Raw genomic sequence first — 20,302 nt, 5'->3', positions numbered from 1 at the left:
ATTAGTAGGGAGTTTTTCTCCCAGCTGACAATGTAAAAATCTGTAAATCACATAAATAACTTAAAAGACTAAAAGCAGAATGAAATAATTATTCATTTTGGATCAGGTTTTGATTTTTAAGAGCCTAAGTGTAATTTTTCTGGCACAAGGGACCTTCTAGTGGTTTTAAAGCAAATAGAGCTGGCTGCAATGGGAAGACTTGTGCCTTCAAAGCAGCGAGCACGCTGGGCTGGGCAAAGCGGTGAGGGAGAGTCCCATGAGCTGGAACATCACCAGCTCAGACCTGCGCTGGGGCTGGCTGGTTGCAGGCTTGGGTAAGTGTAACAGCCTTCCAGCTGTCAGGAGGAAAAAGATTATTCACCTCCATTTTCTTTAAATGCCTGGGTTTATGATGAATATACACTAAACTGCCATGTTTTACAACAGAAATAAGAGTTCAAAGTCAAAAGCTGAAGAGGGGATCTTCCTTGCAGGAGAAATTGTGGCTCCACACACTCGGACTGTGTATGGCCAACAGTGAAGCATATTCTTTGCAGGGCTCTTTTTCCAACCTGCTTTCTGCTCCTTCTCAGTTAAACAAGGGACACGTCTCAGCACATTTAACTGAGCTGCATGGTGAAAGAGAAGTGATTTAAAACTACTGAAATTCTAGGAGTCTTTTTTTGTAAGGCAAAGAATGTATCAGGTAGGTGCAGAAATAGATCTTGCAGTTCAGAAATAGGTTTTGAATAGCAGAGCATCCCAGGCCCTTAAGTTTTGAGTGAAGTTCAAAGAAATCCTTCCAGAAAGCCAATTCAGAATTCAGCCAGGCCATTCTGTTCCATTTGTCTCTCTAAAACCTAGGAAATAAGAAGGAATTTAATCAACAGTCCACCGGTACAATTAGTATTGGCTCAGAAAATTTTCCTCAGTTTGGGGTGTGACTTGGCAATGTAGAGAACGGTTACAGATCTGAAAATAGTGAGAGAAGGAGCAGAAAGTGCTTTTGCTGCCCTTTGCTAAGCTCACATCTATATGTTTTGAATTCTGACCAAAACCCAGGATCATACAAAGTTGTAAATAGAATAAAGACAACGTTGCAATGATCTCAACAGTTTGTAAAAAAAAAAAAATTAAATTTTCTGTTTACCTGAAATGTCCTGCCCTTGTCCATAAACCCAAAGTTTTATGTGTAAATTACAATTTCTAATAGAAATAAAATACTCTACACAGTGTATTTTAAATTGAATTCTACCACAAGAGAGAATATGTGTCTTCATAATAATATTTCTGATCTTGAGTTAACTGTCAACCCAGGACATTAATATTGTGCAATTGCAACTGTTGGAAGGGGATAGTAAAAATCTGGAGTCCTGTTCCAGTTTCTGAAACTCTGATCTTTTATGGAAGTAATACCAGGGCTGTAAGTGCATTCTACCTGTGAAAATGCTGATCCATCTTGCCTTCTACTACAGCTGTTCAGATGCGAACAGAAAGGTCCCACTGATGTGCTGGAGTCAGAACAGACTCTGACTCTGCTGTCTTCAACATACTCCGTCTGGCTTTTGCAGCTCCTTGCAAAGGGCAGGACCACGTGAACTACTGCTAATTAAGAGTCCTGTCCCTTTAAATTCCTGTTGTATCAGATGAAAAATTGGTATGTGAAAACACCTGCAGGCCAGGAAGAAGAATTTAAGTAAGTGGTTAAGCCTGGATTTTGAAATAACTCCCCCCCACCCCCCAATGATTTATTGCATAAAAATAGCCAATATTTTAAACCTCTCTCTTTTGGGAGTGTCCCATGCAATCTCTGTGCCTTTTCGTCCTCTTTTCTATATTCACTGTTTCATAGATACGCTTTTCGTATCAGCTAAGGATAGACAGCTAAGGGGTAGATTACTTTCATTGGAATCAGTGACTGAAATTATTACAGCAAGGTCATTAGGTTAATTTCCTGTCTTTTTAAAACAGCATATAATTTTAAACCCAAAGTTATCTAAAGTGGATAAAGATGTGGAAAAAATGAGCTGATATAAAGATGCATAAAATCTCCCAGCAGTAAGTATTTCACATCTGCCACTTAAGAATGAACAAGATTGTGTCATTTATAACAAATGACACCTTTTTCATTGAGAATCTTACAGTAATTAAAGAACAGAAGTGACTGTGGATCCACACATTGCCGTCATTCATTGCTTATCAATTGTTATTTCTGATGTTGCTGTTCTGTTGTCTTGGCTCCCCCTTGATTGTGAATCTGTTCACATTACAATTTAACCTTGCAGCATTCTAATTTTAACACTGCAACACTACAAAATAGACAAACATACAGACTAGACTCTGTCTTCAAAAGATGATGTTTATTTTCATTGCTCAGCTTGATTTTTGGGGGGAGAATGAGAACTCTTCCTTTGTGAAAGGCAGACACCTAATGGACACCTTACAATATATCCAGAAATAGAGGTATCCTAAATCACAGGTTACTTTTGAAAACACAAGCCATTATGGCTAAAATTAAACATAGGTAAGATCCTGTCAAAATTGACTTCATTGTCATTTAAGTCAATGAAAGCCTTTCCATTGATTTAAGTGGAACTGGGATTAAACTCTGTATTTTATATAGAAGATGAAGAGCTTTTACTTTTTTCACATGCAGACGTATGCACCCTTTCTATTCCCTTTTCTGCTGTAAATGTACTGTGCTGGAAAAGAGCCACTTAAAAGTTCACAACCTTTAGGGAAGATGTCATGCCAGCAGTGGAGAAGCATTAGTCGGTGCAGGCCGAGCATCAGCCAGTGCCTTTTGTTCCCAAACCAGAGGGTGTTTCACTTGACAGGGCTGCAGCAAAAAAGTCCAGGTCGATTTCAACAGACTTCAACTCCCCGTTTTAAAAGGATGTTGTGGTTTAAGCCCAGCCGGACTAATCACCACACAGCCGCTCACTCACTCCCCTTCCTCAGCTGGACAGGAGAGAGAAAATATAAGGAAAAGGCTCGTAGGTCGAGATAAGGACATAGGGAGATCACTCACCAATTACCATCATGGGCAAAACAGACTTGACTTGGGGAAATTAGTTTAATTTATTACCAATCAAAATCAGAGTAGGATAATGAGAAGTAAAACCAAATCTTAAAAAAACAACACCTTCCCCCCACCCCTCCCTTCTTCCTGGGCTCGACTTCACTCCCGAACCTCTTCCCCCCCCGAGCGGCGCAGGGGGACGGGGAATGGGGGTTGTGGTCAGTTCATCACACGTTGTTTCTGCCGCTCCTTCCTCCTCACACTCTTCCCCTGCTCCAGCGTGGGGTCCCTCCCACAGGAGACAGTTCTCCACGAACTTCTCCAACGTGGGTTCTTCCCACGGGCTGCAGTTCTTCATGAACTGCTCCAGCATGGGTCTGTTCCACGGGGTGCAGTCCTTCAGGAACAGACTGCTCCAATGTGGGTCCCCCGCGGGATCGCAAGTCCTGCCAGCAAACCTGCTCCAGCGTGGGCTCCGCTCTCACGGCTCCACAGGTCCTGCCAGGAGCCTGCTCCAGCATGGGCTTCCCACAGGACCACAGCCTCCTTCAGGCATCCACCTGCTCCAGCGTGGGGTCCTCCACGGGCTGCAGGTGGATATCTGCTCCACCGTGGACCTCCATGGGCTGCAGGGGGACAACCTGCTTCACCATGGTCTTCACCACGGGCTGCAGGGGAATCTCTGCTCCGGCTGCCGCTTCCCGGTTTTTCCCCCCTTCTTAAATATGTTATCACAGAGGCGCTACCACTGTTGCTGATTAGCTCAGCCTTAGCCAGTGGCAGATCCGTCTTGGAGTCGGCTGGCATTGGCTCTATCAGACATAGGAGAAGCTTCTAGCAGCTTCTCGCAGAAGCCACCCCTGTAGCCCCCCCTGCTACCAAAGCGCTGCCACGCAAACCCAATACAAAGGAGAAATTTCAGACATACTTACTGAGGCTTTCAAGCTCAGTGCAAGATATTTTTCCATAAGACCATCTGCAGGCTGCATTTGTGAAAGTGTATTGTGGTACTCAGAATAAATGGCTTCTCACTTTTACAAGTGTTTGTTTGCACAGGCAGACGGTAGTTCTGCCCTTTCTCTGTGTGGCAGAAACCTGAGGAGCAGGGACCAGTGTCAGGTCTGCCTTGTTCCAGGTGTGGATCCTGAGGGAGGCTGCCTGGGGGCCTGCAAGCCATTGGGCAGCTACTATTGCATTTTACGGTGGAGTTCCTTAAGGAAGAAGCAGGGTTTGTACCAGGATGCCATGTTTTCAAAATAAAATTTGCAGCATTTGTTCCAGCCAAGAGAAATTTGCCTCCAGTACTCACGGTAACTCTGGCCAGGAGCCCTCAAACACAAATCTCTCTAAGTCTCTGCTCTTCATCGTTCAGGGCCAAACTTTGGCCCAGCCCCTGAAAAAACCTAAATCCTTTATTTTAAAGAGCAAACATTTACTCTCCCACACGATTACCTGCCTGGAACACAAGAGGACTCTTTACTGAGAGGAAAAAAAAAAAAGACATTTTTCTTTTTTAAAGTCACCCTATAAAAAGGGTGAGAAGTGTAAGCTAAGGTCCATTTCTTTCCAAATCTGTATTTTTCCCCCATAAATATTATCATAAACTAATGCATATACTGAAGTTTGCATTTGTTGCAGATAGATCCGTGACTTCAAGAACAAGTAAAAAACCTTTGTACCAGGACAGAGACAGTCCAGACACTGTATCTTCCTTGGAAGGATGGGAAATCTGCGTAGAAATCTTTTTCCTGGATAGGGATATAGCAGAAGAGATTATTGTGAGTAGCTGTTGCCCATAGGAAGCTTAAAAGGTTTTCTTTCCCATATACGTTCAGTTGTTACCTGTTTTGCAGTCGGTGTTTGCAGTACTAAGGAAACAAATATAAAACAAACTCGTTTTTATCCTGATGTAACCAAATGTGTACAGATGTGATCTCTGTTTGTTTGGTGTGCGTGAGGAGAATGGGAACATCTTTTCTTTGGACATTTGGGAGAGTATTATATTTGGGAGGTTTTTTTGACATTTGAGAGAGTACTTTATTTGTTTTTTTCCTAATTCTTTGCCATATCAAAAACTGAGCAGTCAAGACAAGGATTACATGATGTGTCTTTTTGATCCTAGCAAATATATTATTGAAGTTTGATAAGGTGCTTTTTTTTTTTTAAATGTTTGTACCTAGCTTTTCTGTTGAAATTTTAGAGGTGAACAGAAAGCATTCACATATGAAGCATTGGATTTGGTGCTCAGTATTCTTCTTCTTCAGAGTAGCTCATGTAAAAATGTTCCGGGATCTGAATTTTTGGCACTGTTCAAGAATTCAGCTGATGTCATGAACTGTTGCTGGCAGATGCAGCAACTTCCAGCTGCTTAAAAATGTTGATTCTCCAACTGTTTCTTTTTTAAGTGCATTAGTTTATAATTTTTATGTGTATGTATTTTTACAGTGTTACAAATTTATAATCTGACAAAATTCTAAAGCTCTTTAACAATTTCTAGTCTCCCCCTCAAGACATTTCAGCCAGTACAATTTCAGCAGATCACTCTGAAATGATCTGCTGAAATTTAGCTATTTGTGTCTCAACCTTGAGTATTTTTCTTACAGAGCTAACATGATTTTCAAAAATACGTATTGGTTTTCTTCCTAATGCCATATCTTAGATGAAAAGAAAGTTTGAAGGGATCCTGTTACATTTTTTTTCCCCTCATTATTTTGACCTTATTAGTGCTGCAGGTTATTTATAGCTCCATGACTGCTGTGTTAAAACCTTCTCAGGCAGACTGACTCTATCAGAAACTCTATATTTGAAAGACTTCCAGGGTTGCTACTTCAGAGTAGGATCTGCTCTGCCCTGGCTTTGCATGGACCCTTTGGGGCTTCTGCTCTGGGAAGCCCTGCTGATGTAGCCAGCTCATATGACTGACATACAAATGCTTACGTCCAGAAGTGCTACCCCGTAGTATTTTTCTACCTCACCCAAATCTCTGTGATGTTGTGTTACACGATACAACCTTAAATAGCCTGTTGCTGATACAGTGAGGAATGACTGGCACTTGATACAAAGAAATCTCCTGGTGTTGGAGACTGCCAATGGATATCTTTTCAGTGTTTCTCCTCAGCTGCAGAAAAATGAGGTGTACACAAGGAATGCCACCAAAAAGCCTTTCTTTGCCAAATATTTCAACACTTTACAGCATGTAAGTCTGTTCTAAGCAAAGGTATTTGTCCTCTCTGGCTGCTGTACAAATAGGATTGAGTGGCAAAACTGTAAATAAAATAAATAAGTAAAATAAAATTGTAAGCAACTGGAGAAAAAGCCTCTCTCTGTCTCTTTCAATTCCTCTTTTCAACTAATTTGTGTTGTAAAACCACACTTCCACAGGCTTGCTTAGAACCAGGCCTGCAGCTAAATATTTACCCAATAGATTTTGTTAAATCTGTTTCAGTGCCTCTGGAAATGAATTCACACCTCTAATTCCTAAGTACCCTTTGCCTCTGGGCACCTGTAGTGAAATGCAGGTATTAGAAGAGCTGAAATAGAGTTGAGATAACTGATAACCTGAGTCAATAGGCAATGGTTTGAGAAGGCAGAATGATCCTTTGTCTCTCCAGGGTTTGGAAATGGAAATTTTTGAGCTGAAAAGCCAAGCTGGACTGAGGTATTTCAGGTCCTTCAGGTGGTACTTGAGAAGGATTTTCAGTTGTGTTGTCAGGCTTCCTGCCTGCTCCAGGTCAGCTCCAGCCCTTCCCCAGTTGGATCTCCTGGAGAGACCCTGGAGTTCTAGGCTGGACCTACAACTGGATCATGAAAGACACTGTCTTCTGGAAGTGCCTTGGTCAGGTGAGAAGGAAAAGCCCTGGTCAGCTCAGACAGCCTCTCCAAGACCCTCAGCCCTGCAGCAGGTTGTATTCAGTCTCCTTGGCAGAACAGGCCAGATGCAGGTTGGGAGGAGATAAGGGTTGGCCACTCACGCCACCAGAAGCTATGTCAGATAATCCCATCAGTTTTTCTTGGGCGGCTCCGTGTATTGCGCTGTGTTAACTCACTTCACCCGTTATTCCTACCCCTTTTCTTCATAGTCCTGGTTCTCCTCTGCCAAAATGCGTTTGCGTCTTCTGCTGACTTTGCTGCAGCTCTGTCTTGCTCTTTCATGGGATCCTACTACACAGGGCTCGCATGGTTTCCTGGTGCGGAGCCCCACCTCTGACCACATCTGCCCCTAGACCTGGGCTTGTTATACTCTTGCTTCTCAGGTTTCTGATCCTGAGTGGTTTTGACTCGGCTACCTGACTGCAATTCGGTTCCTAGCTCCTCCAAGCCGATACCTCATATGTTGGGGTTCTGCCTGTAGCTTAAGCGCCTTGTAAAAAGTACCGGTTAATTTAACCCAGTCCAAAAAAGTCACTTGCCAAAACCTCTTTTAGTAGAAGGTGAAGAACATCTAAGGAGGCACTTATGCCAAAAGGTTTTACCTGCTCCCTTTTCTAAGGGAGAGGCAGCTTCTTCACAACACTAACCCTGCTCCTAGTCACCTTGTGTCTTTAATACACTTCACTGATGTATAGGGTGTTGCATTATTGTCATCTTTCTCACAGGTGACAGGGGCGTTTGGCAATTCTTCCGTCTTTTTCATGTTTCAGCCTTTGGTGTCTGTTCAACACAAGGAAGAGATCTGAGCCCAGTGCCCAAAATACAGCTGTGCAGTTTGCTCTCTTCCTTTGCTCTCTACACTGCAGGCTGAGGCAAGAAACACAGTGGTTAGCTGTTGCTGAGCAGTCTGCTGTAGGGCATCACAACTTCGTGATACAACACAGGAGAAGTTTGAGAAATCAAAAGTCAATGGAGGCAAATGGATGATTTGGGAGAGAAGGGACAAAAGAAAGGTAATAGCGAAGGCAGAAAAAGCAATGGGGGAATAGGATGTTGCTGCTGAACTAGTCTATTTTACAGGTTGCATGTTTAATAAGCTAAATTATGAAATATGTAAGAGGAAAAAACATATATGCAACTGGGGAATGGAAGATGAGCCTCTGCTGATAAAACTCTACTACATGCTATTTTATACCAGTAGAGAGTCTCGTCCAGAAACACTTCTGGAGTCTCTGTTTCACCTCATTGAAAATACAGTGTTGGGCATACAATATATATTTCAAAGATTCTTTAGGGTAGTTTTAAAAGCCACAGACTGTAGGGCATTCACCACATCTCTTTTAGAGACTGTCCACAGCCTAATATATCTTTCACTTCAGAGTTCCCCTGTTGAGATCGGACATTTTGTGTGTTTAAGTATCATTCCTTTTATTCCTAATTAAACCCTGTGTGTCACACCTAATAATTCTCTCCTCAACACAAACAGCACATAGCTATTTTATTCCCAGCTCATCAGCATTTAACAAAACTGTATAGATTTGATGTTATTCTCTTGCCAGAAATCAGACCCTCTGGTCTCCACCCTCTGACTATTTCCCCATCTCTCCTCCTCCTCGCTCCTTTGGCTCTGTCAATAGCTTCCAGACAAATTGGTGCCTAAACCAGAATGTAACAGTTGAGTGTGATTGAACCAGAGCCAAAGGAAGGGAAAAGGTCTCTTGCTTCCTGCTCTGATGTGATGCATTTGATACGGCAGACCAAAAATATTCAGAAGAATATTAGGCATGGTCTCAGAATTAAGCAAATGACACCTGAGGTGCGAATGCACTTATTCTTGTTTTCAAATATCATGAAGCAGCTTAGTTCAAATCTGCTTATTACCAACTTAAACTACTTCAATTTGGGTGCCTCTGGACCAATTTAAGGATCGGCTCCGTCTACCACCAGGGTTCAAATTGGACGTGGTTTTGTCAAGGCGGTGGTGTGGCACTTCTAACTGACACGGACTTCTCCTCAGTTTCAGCTTCTGTTGTTCGCTGAAGTAAACTGGTTGCTGCTTTGAAAGCGGTCGTTCAGTGTGTGGTCTAAGCATCACGCTGCCGAGCTGGCTGCTGGCTCAGCGGAGGGCTGGTTATGCACAGTGCCGCTGAGGCTGGAAGTGGTCTGTAGCTACATGCTGGTTGTAATTACCTGCATGAATGTGCCTCTCACCTGTGACAGTCAATTCAAGTACATTTTCTTGTCAAAATCCAGGCCTAGCGAGGTTACTGCTCTCTGAGAGGATTCATGTAATCCTCTTGCTCTTGTGGCCCAATTTGCAGTGCCCCTGCAGTAGCCACTAACGCCCCGGCAGCTCTGGCTGGGCTGCTGTGGTACCTGATTACAGGTGGGCAGTACCTGATACTGAAAGTATCCGTACAGTGTTTTATCTGCTCAGAACCAAAGCAGTTCACATAAAAATTAGCTTGTAATTTTTTGCGTTGGTACTCTCTCTCCCAGAATATATCATGCCTTGCAAGCTGCTGAAAGCCTTAATGTCCCATGCATTTCTGCAGGGTGTCTCTTTGTTTTCACACTGACCACCCGTTCCCCTTCTTCCGCCAGCTGTGAGGCTTTCTCATAGTTGATGGCCGCTGATTTTTGGTGACCGGTCTTTGTGAAATACCTGTATAAGCGCGGTGGATTTTGGAAGCGGCACCTTCACAGCGGGGAGTTCAGTGTTTGGGGTTGCTCCATGGAGAGGTTTTTGAGGCGGTTCTCCTAGAACTGCTGTGTTGTGTGGTCTTTGAAAAAAACTCCTGCTGAATGCAACTGTAAGGACAGGAAAGTCCTTATTCGTTCATTGAATAGCCTCACTGAAGTCCATAACACTTCTCCCAGGGTAAAAAACTACCCTGCACAGGTGAAAATGTTGGCTTGAGACCAGTAATTCTTCCTGGCAATGGGAGACATACAGCATGTAAAGCATTCATCTTCCATTATGGCTTTATGTGTGCATTTAAATGTAAACTCTTGGTTTTGTACTAAATGTATGTAGAATAATAGACCACAGCAGAAACAGAAGGAAAATGAAATCTTTGAAAAGGAAGGAGGTATTGAAAAATTGGTTTGAAGAAGTTTAGTCTTTGGTGGAACATGACAGAAGCCCATACAGACGTAAAGTGCTGTGTGACCATGTCTTGACTGTTTTGGCACCTCTTATAACCTGTCATTAGTGTTACAAAAATATTTCCACACAAGTTGATGCATTCTGTGCATCCTAGAGCAATGCTTGCGTAGGAGCCTGTTTTCTGTCTTGACTACCCTTAGTTGATTGTTTCTAAGAAGCTATCATCTACTTCATTTTACATGAAGAAAAATCTCTGTTAACAGCTGCTTGGGGATTTCAAAGCACATCAGGAATCTTTGCAGCCATAGCTGCCAGTTTGAATAGCTGTGCTTCTTTGGGGCTTTCCTGTGCTCCCCTTGGATTTCTTCACATTCTCTCCTCACCATGGGAAAGGTAAATTCAGGACACTGAAATTTCTCTAGACGAAAGTCTGCTTACAAGTTTGTTTCTACCAACTGAAAGAAATGTTTATACTGCATTGGAGAGGGTTTATAACCTAAACGTTCTTTCACAATATAATTAGTAGTGTTTTATTAAAAATGTTCCTCTTCAAGCATATTTTGCATATTCAACAGTAACTTAAGTTTAGCAGGGTCCAACCAGTGTTAGAGGTAATGTGCATATCTGAGAGGAAAGAACAGGATCAGTAAATCATACGTAGCAGCTTGTTTCTGCTGTGTCCGTTCCCAAGCATCACCAGCCATTATCTTTGCTTTCAATATTTCAAGCATTAGCTTTCTGTTCTGGCTTAGTGTATGATACTATTTGCTACATAATTATATTGTATTTAATTTTCTTCTGTACGCTGTTGTAATAATGATATTGCCTAATAAAATAATGTCAGATTTTAATGAGGTTAAAAGTAATTTAGTATATTAGGTTTTTTATTTGAGAAAACAAACTAGCCGATAGTGTGTATCAAGCTGTCCGTTTTTTTCATTTGCATTTGCTTTCATTTCCTGTTGTCCTTCACCTGTTGAAATAAGGGTAGGTTTTTTCTTGAATCGTTTTAAGTTATTACACCCTTCACAGCCTCGTGTCTAACATATTGATGTTGTAGTGAGGAAATAAGATGCCTGACTTACTATTCATTAAATGGATAGTTTTGCAAAAATTTCTGCTCCTAATAAATAGCTGCACCTTATTAATCACTGAAATGAATTAACTAGACTAATGTGAAAGGGTGTGGCAATATTGTATGAAAGTAGTCCAGCAATGGGAGACCTAAATTTGCTGGGAGGCAAAGACAGAATACATTTGCATCAAAGACAGTTCTGTAACAGAAAAGCTTCTGCTAACCTTCTGTGGTGGTATACTTGAGGAATAACCAGTGATATATGAACTGACATAAAATGTAGTACTCTTCACAGTTCACTTTTATGAGAGTGTCCTGAATAGCATCTCAACGTACATCCAAATAATGAACAGGAGAAGGATGAAATTTGGAAAGATTCTTGTGCTTCTTACACCTTTCTCTTTAATTCTTTAGTTCCTTTTGCTTTCCAAGTGACCTCAGTGCTCTGTGAACTTCCACATCACAGGCAGAGGAGATATGTTCTCTGTTAGATACATCTCTGCACGTGACTAAAGCTTATTGTGTGTTGGGAGATATTCTGACTCCTCCTTGAAGTGCCATTTCCAAGTACATTACCTTTTATATACACTGTTTGTAGGCTGTCCTTTTCGCTAGACATTTATTAAGGACTAAATAAAAAAACCTTTGAGCCCGGTTCAGCAGTCCATTCTTCTTCAGCTAAGTACTTGGTCAGCAAAATGGAATTCAAGCATATGCTTTGAGTCCAGTGTATGTGGAAAGGCTTTGCAGAATAAGGACAGATTAAAGAAAGCTTTTGTTGAACTGGAGCCCATCTGTGTTTGCCTTTCCTATGCGTTCACCATTAGAAGACTCAGAAATGTTTGTATTGGCCTGTAATTTCTTGTCACTTAAATTTTTACAAATTTAGGCATCTCATTGCTTGAAATTTTTTCTGCTGTTTCTTCTGTTACCACATGGTACTGCCAGCCTACCTGTTCTGTTTCTGTTGGATATAATGATTGTGTTGCTGTACTGCTTAGGGGATTATTCATGGGTATGCAGGCAGATAGTTATGGAATGAGAATGTGCAGACACTGATTTTAATCATTCTGACTTTGGAGTAGTTAGTACTGTAACTGAATATCTTGAGGACTGAACTATTATAGCTAAGGCTGCCAAGTGAAATCATTTTAACAATGCACGTGGAACTTGTTTTCCCACCACAAACTTAGAGACTTAGGCATGTGTCCTTTGATGTGATCTGGTACTTGAAAACAGAATTAAAAGGAACAAGTTGGCATCTGCTTTAAAAGAATCTTCAGCTGAATGCAGCCACTGAAATGACTGAGTTGTAGCGCTTTTACCCAAGCCATCAGGCCACTCACAGAAGGGGTATGGCCAGGTAAAAAAGAGAAAATCTCCCATTTCCTTACTCCCTGACAATAGCTAATTGCTAAAAATGCCTACTTCAGATATTAATTAGATCAGCCTGTAGGCTGCTCCTACTTGCATTAAGGATCTGATTTCTCTCTGCATGAGATTCATACAGACTCAGTAATCAAAGCTTTTTTTGTCTCAGAAGGTACACTTAACCCAAATATGCTGACAAATTCATTAATTCCCATCCTAGTGCCATTCTTCTGTCCTAGTGCCTGCTCTCACTGAACTTTAAGATAAATTAACAGCTACCACTATGAAAAAATATATGTGAACAATTTCATCAGTGTCTCATCATTCTTTCATTTGTAATTTATTTTCCACCTTTCCCCTGATTAGATCTGGAGAGACTTGGATTTCCAAGGGAATGTTTTTAAAGATTCTGGTTTTTTAGCTGTTTAGATATAATTCAGACTACTTTTTAATGAATCTATTTGTTACAATATTTCAGAAAATTAAAAAGTGGAAAAAGGCCAAAGAGGTCTGTTTCAGGCATAAAGATGAAAAAGTTTAAATTCTTCTTGGTCCTCAGTTGAACAATGGAAAACTCTTCTTAGCTGATAAGGTTTTTTCAACTTCTCTAAATCAATGGCTATTCAATTGATTGTTTGGATGCTGAAACTTTTGATCAGGTAAGGTGACAAAAGCCAACAGCCTCTCTGTTAACTAATTTGTTTGACTACCCAACAATACTTAATTTTAGTGAAAGATTTTCACAGTACATGCAAAGGAGCTCAATAATTTCAACTGCCTGGGAATATATCTTCTCCCACAGCTACCATTTGGTTAGTTTAGATGTTTTTATAATTCTAAGGAAATGAAAGTACCAACTGTCCTACAGCAAATAATCACCAAATCCCTATTTACAAAAACTGACAACTTGTATTATTAAAATTGGCAGAAGCCAGGAAGTGCTTTCCAACACAATTGTATCAGTGACAGCTTACTCAAATGAATTTGGGTTTAATTATGGCAGCACAAGAAGAACTGAAAGGTCCCTTTGACTAAGTAGGAGTTTAATTATATGTGAAATCCTGCAGCCTCCTTTGTGTCTCTACAATGGCAAATAAAAAGACCTGAGAGAAGACCAGAGTGCCATAGTGTCAGAGTATCAATTACATGCTTCCTGTGATAAAGTCTTTATAACTTTTTATCTATCTCTTGAGTTTCATTACAGTTTTCCCTATGAATTATTCTTTGCCTAACCAACTGAAAGAAGGAGAATTGCAAATCTGGGTGTTTAAAGGTGATCAATAATTTATTGATCATGTTTTTTAGAAAAAGAGTTAAAAAAAAAGCAACGCATGTTGAAGGAAAAACTATAGTTTGGGTGAAATCCAGGTCCCTGATGAGGGCATGGCAAAATTCTATCAACAGATTAACACATCAGACAAGCAGATTTGGCATTGTATATCGTCAACTTTTGTGTCTGAGTTTTGGGGTTTTCTTCTTTTTCCGGACTGTGTTTTGAATGCAACAAAAAAGAAATTGCTATTAGCGGAGGTTATTTCTAGCTACCCCTCAGCTGAACTAAGACTCTGAAACGTGCATGTGTATAAAGGAAATCAATATCTACTTCATTTGTTTCAAAATACTTAATAAAACTTAGACAAAATATAATTTTAAAACAGCATTTGAATAGAACTTTGAAAAGCTGTATTTCAATCTGTACCAGTTAGCTAAAATCAATCCCTACTGTTTATCAGAACTGTTTATCAGAAGTGATGGCAATGGAGCACTGGAGAAAAGTTTTTTGCAGCTGACCAAAATGATTTTATTGGATCATGTTATACTCTCGAAGTGTGAAAATATATTTGAAGCACTGAATAACTTAGTTTTCTTTCTGTGTTTCATCCAATAGAGTAGTTTCTTGTAGTGCCAGGAGGGCTGACTCTAAAAGAGCATAGTTGGAAAAATATGTCTAAGCAACTCTTGTAAGACAGTTTTGTAAAGTTTAACATATATATAGTAAGTCTCAAGTATTGGTTTTCTTAAATGTCTTTTATGTCTGGAGTAGTAAGATTCTCTGTTATACAAGAGAAGTCCTCCTTTGTGTTGCAGAGAAAAGCTGAAAATTATTCTCTACAAGCACCCGTAAAAAGCAGAAAAAAAATGATTTGGGGATATATTTTGGCCTAGTTAATAGCAGTTTGAATTCCTAAACTTGATAATGCCGAGTGCACATGGAATATGACTGGTGGTTCCTTTGTCCCCTGAAGCCAAATAGTCACAGCATCCTCTGTTTAAGTTCTGATTCTGCACAGTATTAAATATGAAATTAGTCTATTTTGACTCTGATGTTTTCTATCATCAGATTGCCTTTTCTTTCTTTAGTGATGAACCTCTTCATAATTTGTTTTTTAGACCTCACAGATAAGATTTGCATAGCAGTCAGACTTCCTTCAAGGTTGAGTGTTATGAAAATGAGTTGCAGGGGGTGCCTTATTAGGCATTTTTGACAGTTTTCTACTAAGGATACAAAGCTCCCAAAAGGGGAACTGATGAAAAATCTGTTGGAAAATTCTTTCTTAAAAACAGGAGACACATTTTGCTAAAGGAATAAATCCAGAGAGAATTTCAAATTTTTTCTGATATTAAAATTGCAAAATATGACAAAAATAAGAAAAGGCAGACTTGCTGAGGCTCGTGGTGGAGATGAGCTTAGCAACAGCTTTTATTTTCCTCTTTCACTGTAAATGCTCATCTAGATAAAATACAAACAAGTACTGTAAGTGCAATGCAATTATACCTAGCCTCAGGAAAGAGCATTGAGCAATTTTATTATGGTGCCAAAGATTAGTCCTGGAATGTAAAGCTGAGAGACACGTATTAGGGATCTGCTTCATTAAAAGATGTGGAACAAGACATTCATAAGGCACCAATAAATCCATTAAGGGGAAGAGAGCCCTGGAATGGCCTTTCATGATACTCATTATTAACTTCAAGGATTGCTGAGGTTGGTGACTTTGCAAATACGGTTTTAGCTAGGACTCACTGTCCCTTTTAACTCTCTATTCTTCAGTCCAAATTCACTTTGCAATAAGCAGCCATAACTCTGCTCTATTTAGGTGAGCAGCATCCACCTACCAGGACTGAATTTGGAGAAAATGAGAGGAGAGGAAAAATCTGTGGAAGATCTTCTCTCTCATATTGCTATGAATCCTGCATGAACAGCACTCCAAACCTAGCTGTTGACTGCAGCTTTTAAGGTCCTCATAAAGTCACTGTAAGCTAGACCCTAGCAGGCTCTTTCATTTTTATAAATCAAAATTTCTGATGCTGGTAAATCCTGAAAAGGAATAGCAGTTGGTTATGTATGGAGGGCATTTTGATAAAACTGTCCTGAGCAATGGCAGACAAGAAGTCTGTGCAGCTGAAAAATGTTACTGTTGTCTGCTCAGAGCTGGGTTTAAACATTGACCAGCAGCATAGAAAATAGCATCTGATTTGTCAACAGCATGAAAAATAGCCACTGAGAAACCAGCACATTTCTCTGCATCCTAATGCTTCCAATTCCCAGAGATACCAAAGCGAGTATTTAACATCTGACATTTTGTGGAAGAAAAAAAATAGCTGTTTATATCAGGAGTTGAAGATTTCCTTGCTAGGGAAGTACAGACTGCTCAGAATAAAGGATCCTTGAGCCTGGTTGATATTTTCTGCCAAACGATGGTACTCTTTCCAAAAGGGATCTCGAGGTACTCGCTGTTGGTTTTACCAGTCTTCTGGAGCAAAACTTCCAGCTAGAAGTTGCATCCCAGAATGCTCCCAAGCACTTCAGAGCTGCAGCGAGCACGACTGGACAAGACTTGGGCAGAGACAAGTGGTTCCCTTTTTCCTCTGTGCCTGCTGCGATGGAAAAAACAACTTTTATCCAGCCTGAAAGACCATCAGGAATGTCACTTGTCAGGATTTGGAGCCTCTTTTGTCAAACGCACGGCTGCGTCACAGCCATCACATGGGACTCGATAAATTTTTCATGCCACAATTAATCAATTTCAGCAGACTGTTTTCCTCACTGGCGTGCTTCCCACTTCCCCGGGGCACTTCATCCGTCATGGATGAATGGGATGGGGATTTGTGGAAGTGTTAATGGGGTGGCTTTTCTCAGAGCCATCAAACCATGTGCGCGCGTGTGTGTGTCAGGTCAGGAATTTTTGACAGTCCCCTGGGAACTGCATGAAACTCTCCAGAGGGGAGCTCCTTCTCCAGATATACAGGCAATTACTTCTTTTGATGGTTTTTTGGAGCTCTAATTGTGGCAGGCATTGCTTTTACCATGCATAGTGTGCTCAAGAAATGGAAATACACTAATTACAAGAAGGTTGACCTAAAATGGGTGTTAATAAAATACGCTATTTACCCTATCAATACTAGAACAGGAAAAACACTTATGTGTGAGAGAGGTTATTACGGTACTCATAAATCAAAGAAGCACAACAGCAAAGGAAAGAAAAATGAGGCATTTAGTTCTCACCTTATGTATTATATATGCTATTCCCTCCCAGATTTTATAAACAAATAAAGTATATTAAAAAAATAGACCAACTATGCTTCTGATATATGATGAGCATGAAGATGAAATTGTAATCAAAAGAGTTCAAATCAAACTAAATTATTTCTTTATTTATTATTTTCCTTCAAGCGCTACTAACGTCATAAAAGTTTTCAGCTTGAAACACTGGTAGAAATGAAACATTCATGGTATCTTTTTCAGAGGCTGGAAACCTTATGCTTGGAATGATTTCCGCTCTGGAATGTCTGTAATATATTGAAGCCTTAATACCTTGCTAATTGGTACCTTACTAATTAGCCTGTGACAAGAATTTTAATTAGTTGCACAGTAGGTGTTCTCCCTACCTGCGGTGGAGAAGCTATTTCCTGGGGAGAAAAGTGAAGGGAAAAAGACAGTGGAAGGGATCAATAGAAGACAAATATAATCTAATCCCTGCTATGTGAAGAATGTATGTTAATTAATATTTTTCAAAATTATGTCTCTGATATTTTATTCTGTTTGTAAAGTACCTTAAAGTTCACTTTGTGATATGCTCTTTTCCCTTGTAAAACAAATCATACTTCTTTTTCTGTGACTTGACATATTTTGCTTGACTTATAAGCAAAATAAGAAATATTGGAACATGACTGTAGTCAGTTATGCTCACGGCCAGCCCCAGGGACTGAGTTGAGCACATCCCAGGCTCAAAGTGGGAGTCTCTGTAATCTGAGTTAAAAGAGCTGAGCTGTGTACCTGTGAGCTGGATCGAGGTGAACAAGGCTGAAAAGGAAGATGCCCAACACCCATGACCAATGGCATTAGTTGAGCCTGGGCTGTAGCACATTCTAGAGTTAAAAATGCATACGAAAAGCTTGGAAGACGCAGTTGAGTGAATTTCTGTCAATGGCGACTCAAAAATAACGATACTGATGAGCATCATCTATCATCTTTCTTCTGTCAGGAAAAGATGTGAAGAAGGGATAGAAGATACTGATCTGAAAATACTGCCACCACTAATGTCCTTATTGGCTTAATGCCATATATCCCATTGCAGAGGGTTTTAGGATTGTCATTTGGGATGAAGGCTATTTTAAAATCTGCAAAATATCTAGTGCAGTGAGAGTCTTAAAAGTATGAATACAAAGTTTCTTCCCTCTCCAAGGAAGCCAGAGTTGTGTGTGTATAAATATAAAGTTATTTGTCAGGCCTGGTAATCCCCATAAGCCCCAGCAGTGAAAAGGGTGATTCAGTTTCAATAGGCAATGGGACATTCTGAAAAACGATGATAAGGTCCAGGTTAACGTTTTATATAAGGAGATATAAACGTCAATAAAAGTAAGGGGAGGATGAATTGCACGAAAGGGAAAACCAGTTAGTTATTTTTACCCCACTGAAAGGACACTTTAGGAATGGGCTCTCTAAAGGAAGTGGGGAACTTGCTGTACAATTTGCATTATTTGAAAAATACCTTTTTTACTTTAGTTTGACTGGGAAAATTCTTTCACATGGTGAATAAGGTCACAGGTGAGCCGCGTTCCAGTGGATGCGCTGTAGATATTTAAAAGCAATATCTAAGGAATATTTTTATCCAAGAGGCAGTATGAGGGAAGGGAGAATAAAGTTGCACCCCTTTTGTTTTCAATAAAGTTTGCAGCAATCACTGTGAGACCAGTGACTATTTCACGAGTGGTAGACAACATTGGTGGAAGGAAAACAGCAAATTAATAAATGGAGAAAAATCTGTAAGATTGACGTGTAAATTGTATCAAGAAACTGAAAGAAGATGATGTAATCCTTGTGACAAAATCAAAATAACCCAATCTCAGTCAATTAATAGGAACAGTATATAGTCTGAAAACCCGCTGCACATTGTTTGTAGAATAATTTTGAATACAGGAGAAGTCAGAGAAAATTATGATGGCCTGTGACCCACTCTACAAATAATAAAAGTTCATCTAAAATTGTATTTGCTCTGAAGTATTCACTCAACTGCCCTGCCTGGTAAAAGATGCTATCTCTTCACAGGGCTTTATTAACCCATCTGTCCTACGAGGTCTGGACATTTACCATGGCAAATTTGTCTCCTGCTATGAGTTCGATTCGAAACAGAAAGGAGTGGGGAACTCAAGCTGGGGTTAGTGGGATTACATCATTTTTCATCTTTTATGGGCAGAGATGTAAGGCTAATCCAGGTACAAAAGATACTACTACTTGCTGTCTAATTAGGATGAAGGTTGGGTCCAGCATATCTTGAGGTATTACCTCGTTTTGCATGTAGGTGTGAGTCTTCCCTGACAGCTCTAAGCTAGCAACACACCAGCTACCTCCCGATCAGAGGCTGTGTGGCCACTGCTGTAAAGCACTATACGGAAAGCTGTTATCTCTGCAGAAAGGCAGGATATACTAGCTCAGACTTAATGCCATGCTACACACATCTGTATCACTCCCGGCCAAATTAGAGCATAAGGGTGAACTTGAATATCCCTGCAAACAGGCTGCGGCCGTACCATTTGTCCACTTCCTAGTGGGACTGCTGCTCACATCACAGAATGTCCACCATAGATAGCACTTTAGCAGAGCCTTTATCCATACTCTGAAAACTGAATAGGCTATTTGGAAGGGGCAGTTATAATGTACCACCACCTCGTTTGAACAGTGCATTTTGGAAGGAAAAAAACTCCACACAGCAAAACACCTCTTATGTGATTACCTTCCTTTCTTCGAGAAATGAAAAGAAACTGTTTTTCTATCCTGAGTCCTTTGGTGATGGTAGACGTCAGCATCCAGTACTTTTATGCTTCCTGTTATATACATACGTGGGTTTGCTATGGGATACGGTGGAATATTTCGGATTGCAGGCCTCTACAGAGCATCTCCTTTATATCCAAGGTGTTCCAATGTTATTTTACACAGTCTAGTTGAGATGAGGATGTAGATTAAAATGCAGATCAGAAGCCCTAACCAGACTTGGCAGGGAGGAAAGGATGTTGGTTTGCTAGAGTAATTACCCATAGGAAGAGGTGATGCTGACACTGGTTTCATTTTTTGAGTGCTGCTAAAGATGTTTATGTTTACTCTGAAGGCTTTAGTCTTTTATGGTTTAAATGCTGGCTGTGAAGGAAGCTGTCTCTTCTCTATGCTCTATCCAGCAGTAGTGCTCTTCGAAATATTCTGAAGATTTTTATATCTGAAAAATGAAGGAACATATATTCTTACTTCTGAGCCTTTTACTGGAACTCATTTAATCAGAGCCATACTGTCTTGAATTTGAATGAATATTTGGAGTGTATTTGCTTGAGTAAATAGAGGGTATTATGTTGTGGAGTAGAGATTTAGTTGCTGTTGTGTTATTTT

The 20,302-nt window shown here is 40.3% G+C and overlaps 1 protein-coding gene across 3 annotated transcripts in view; it reads left to right on the top strand.

The window, feature by feature from the left end:
• Positions 1–20,302, top strand: part of DTNA (dystrobrevin alpha) — a 149,881-nt gene that overhangs the window by 30,121 nt on the left and 99,458 nt on the right. The gene's annotated exons all lie outside the window — the stretch shown is intronic.

Source organism: Gavia stellata, chromosome 3 (assembly GCF_030936135.1).
Source record: "Gavia stellata isolate bGavSte3 chromosome 3, bGavSte3.hap2, whole genome shotgun sequence".
NCBI classification, from domain to species: domain Eukaryota; kingdom Metazoa; phylum Chordata; class Aves; order Gaviiformes; family Gaviidae; genus Gavia; species Gavia stellata.
The sequence above is the reverse complement of the archived record's forward strand: the minus strand, read 5'-3'. Positions and strand labels throughout refer to the sequence as shown.